Here is a 4,099-nt window from a genome sequence, read left to right on the forward strand (position 1 = left end):
ATATATATATATATATATATATATATAATATAAAATAGAAACTAATGATTTCAAAAAAGAATGTTTCCTAAAATTCCAAAACTAAATTGAGTGATTAAAAACCTTTTCAAGGGTATCAACTAGGGCTGCTCAATAATGGCAAAAATCATAATCACGATTATTTTGGTGAATATTGTAACCACGATTATGAGGGGGCCATATGACCAAAACTTTATAAGAGTGCTTTATTTAAAGATAGTGATACATATCAAATATATATATTTCCTGTAAATAAGGTTGCTATGAAATCTACATTGTAGAGACCAGCAGAATTTCAAACAAACAAATAAAAAGTCCTCAAAATGATTGAAAATAATTTAACCATCAGTAATAAAAAAAAGCAAAGGACAAATACAATAGAATAAAAAGATACAAATGAAACAAACTGTGCTTTATTGTGTTTTTATGCAAGTCTCATGCGGTTTACAGCCTACTACAGAAATGAATAATCAAATGTAAAATAAAACAGCATAGTCTTCACTGCAAGAATTTAACTTTTTTGTTTCTTATTAAAGCTACAAAAGTCCTTCACTCAAGAGCAGTGTGTTATTTTGAAATTGTCTTTTGTTGCTTGATTAATATTAAGCACACAGTCGCAGCAGGAATATTAGGCTGCTGTCACTTTAAGAGCCGCACGGATCCAATTTACCGTTACACGCGTATTTTCATTCTCAACTCTTTACGTTCATTTATTACATAACTGACGAAGGTATACATGAATAATCAGTAAGCGCCACATTTTAACATTTTTGCGTGTATTTGACCGTTTAGGTGCTAAAAGATGACTTTACATGTCCGTGTCTCTGAGCACATATATCTTCCTGAGGAGCAGCGCAAGTTCTTTCACGCTTTTCAAAATCATGAATAAATATACTTCAATCAAGCACGTCCCCTTTTGCAAAGGTCACGTTACATGATTTTACTGATTTGCACGTGAAATTGGGGTTTTATGGAGTAACGAAAGCGCAGCGCTGGAAAAGGGGGCGGAATGGGCCGCAATAATCGTTTTATCTCGATTATTGTATTTTCATAATCGTTGGAGGCCAAATCGAAATCGAAACTGTTTTCCAATTAATTGCACAACCCTAGTATCAAGAATAAAACATGACAAAAACAAATTCAAACAACACACAAAAAAATATGATACGAGCTGTTGCTGATTTTCCTGATTTTATTTTTTAAATTTAGTGACAGTCTGATGCAGGATATTTTCACTCATCATCACAAGCAGGTATTACTGTTGTGGATGCGCAATTGCTGTTATAACATTCATGATGAGCGCACTTCTCATATATGAAAGCAACGCACACATGAGAGGCGGCAAGTTCACAAGAAAGGCCTGTAAGATGCCTTTTAGGCAACTACATAGTATTTAGTTGAAAACAGTTGCTGGTCCTCAATGACTTCCCTAGCATGGAAAAAAATATATAATACTATGTTAGTCAACGGCTACCAGCAACCATTGGGTTACCAACATTCTTCAAAATATTGTTGTGTTCAACAGAAGAAAGAAACTCATTCAGGTTTGGAACGACTTCAGTAAAAGACAAGGAGAACTCTACCATTTAAATGCTGTAATTTTGCATAATTTACAATGCATGATATTAGTATGTAATTAAATGTAATAGTAGCCTATGTAATTAAAATGAATTTCAATAAATTAAAATATTCTTAAAAATCACACATTATTTGTTATTTGTCACATGTAGTAGACCATTTTTGGCCGTGGGTAATAGGAGGATTTTCCACCCGGCTACCACCGCAAGTATATTTCAAACCTGTGGGAAGCACTGATCAGTAATGGATGAATTACAAAAATCAGGTACTTGAGTAAAAGTACAGATACCCAGACAAAATATTACTCCAGTAAATATATTAGTTCTCATTTTCAATTTAACTTTAACAAAGTATTAAAGTAAGTATTAAAGCACTGATGGATGAACCATGTTAATATATTCTAGCCAGCACTAGTCATTCTATTCATTAGTCAGCACTAATAAAAATAATTACTGCAGACATTTAACACTGATTTGCAAATAAGCAAATGTGGTTTTTATTACTAAAACTTACTATACACTTGGGGTTGCACGACTAGTCGATTTCTTATTTAAAAAATACTCGAGTTACTCGACTACTCGTGGTTCATGCTGTAAATGAAAAGACATGAAATAGTTCTTATCAATAAACGTTTAGTAATTCATAGCCTAATGCAACAATTACATAACATACGTAAATTGTCAAAACTTTATAATTATGACATTACATATTTAAATTTTCATGTAACAGTCAGTATTTGCATCTGTATTTGTATCTGTAACAATCACAAAATTATGCGTATCTGAATTCGGATAAAACCAGGTGGAACTTCTTACAGTTACTTGATAAGACCGTTATGACTATCTTTTTTTTTATCACTGAACAAATATGCCGTGTTAAACTAAAATAATTATTAATTTCTACAAATAAATTTATCATACAAGCAGAGAGATGTCATGACAAATGTTTAGTGATCATTTGAACATGACTGAATTAATTCAATGCGCACATTTTCATTACGCAGAATTCTTTAAGCGAGTCTTTTTTTTTTACTTCACTAAACAAATGTGCGTGTGCCACGCTATGTAAGCCTAGTAGAAAATGTATCTGTATCTTAGATGATTATTAGCCTACTCTTGAGAGAGAGCTGGTTTGGTTTTTGAGACTGAGATGCACACGTGGCTGTTTGATTGGTGAGCGCGCTGTGCTTATTCCATTCATTCGTGTATCATATCGTAGCCTAAGGTTTAAATCATTGCCATTTAAATATACACAAATAATAGAACGTGTATGATGTATTATTTTAGTTGATATTACTCTTGCCAAGCTCAGATTTCTGAGAGATGCACTGAGAGGCAACAGCAATGCGGTGTTTGATTTGCGCTCTTTTCATTCATAAAGTTTACATCCATTCACTTCACACACTCATTATTGCGTGACTTTAGAGGTCTGTGTATACTGTTGCGCTGATCCCCTGGCTCAACTGTTATCTAGCAAACACCAGACTGTGCCAGCCTCAGCCGAATATTCAGGCAGAATTATTCCTTGTCCGTTATTCCGTTTTTGAAGCCATTATCCGTGCCATTCCGAATAAGGTATTCGGCTTCGGGCACACCCCTAATTATTACATTATATATTTTAATTTTACATGATAAGGGATTCGGCTTCGGGCACACCCCTAATTATTACATTACATGTTTTAATTTTACATGCAACAGAGAAAGTAACAGTTACACGCAATATTGTAATCTTAAAATTCACGTCGTACTTGCAAACTCTGTGCATGCATTATAGTTAATGCATGCTCGAGTAGTCGATTGTTTCTGACAGCGCCGACTAGTAGTTGAAGTAGTCGATCACTCGACTAGTCTATGCAAGCCCTACTATACACACACACTATCAAAACATCAAACTTCAACACACTAATGTGACTGAGAATTCAAGTGCACAAACAAGTGAAATAAAATACATCGTGAAAATCTAAATTTTTGTAGCTAAATACATGGATACAAATACAGTACAATACAGCTGCATTATTTTACCCTAAATCACCTACACCTACATACACAAACGCTGACCTGTTCACATTCAAGCATTTCAATGGGCTACAGCACATTTGTGACCCTGGAGCACAAAAGCAGTCTTAAGTCGCTGGGGTATATTTGTAGCAATAGCCAACAATACATTGTATGGGTCAAAATTATCAATTTTTCTTTTATGCCAAAAATCATTAGGATATTAAGTAAAGATCATGTTCCATGAAGATATTTTGTACATTTCCTACCCTAAATATATCAAAACGTAATGCTTGATCAGTAATATGCATTGCTAAGAACTTCATTTGGACAACTTTAAAAGTGATTTTCTCAGTATTTTGATTTTTTTTTTTGCACCCTCAGATTCCAGATTTTCAAATAGTTGTATCTCAGCCAAATCCTAACAAACCATACAACAATGGAAAGATTATTTATTCAGCTTTCAGATGATGTATAAATCTCAATTTAAAAAAACTGACCCTTATGAC

The 4,099-nt window shown here is 33.6% G+C and overlaps 1 protein-coding gene and 1 long non-coding RNA gene across 2 annotated transcripts in view; one reads left to right on the plus strand and one right to left on the minus strand.

The window, feature by feature from the left end:
* LOC107700969 (uncharacterized) overlaps window positions 1-4,099 on the plus strand; it is a 22,192-nt gene that overhangs the window by 17,539 nt on the left and 554 nt on the right. The gene's annotated exons all lie outside the window — the stretch shown is intronic.
* The window catches only part of LOC107700968 (poly(rC)-binding protein 2), a 20,948-nt gene that overhangs the window by 13,184 nt on the left and 3,665 nt on the right, over window positions 1-4,099 (minus strand). The window lies entirely within an intron of this gene.

Source organism: Sinocyclocheilus anshuiensis, unplaced genomic scaffold, assembly GCF_001515605.1.
Source record: "Sinocyclocheilus anshuiensis isolate Anshui unplaced genomic scaffold, SAMN03320099.WGS_v1.1 scaffold1838, whole genome shotgun sequence".
Classification (NCBI taxonomy): Eukaryota; Metazoa; Chordata; class Actinopteri; order Cypriniformes; family Cyprinidae; genus Sinocyclocheilus; species Sinocyclocheilus anshuiensis.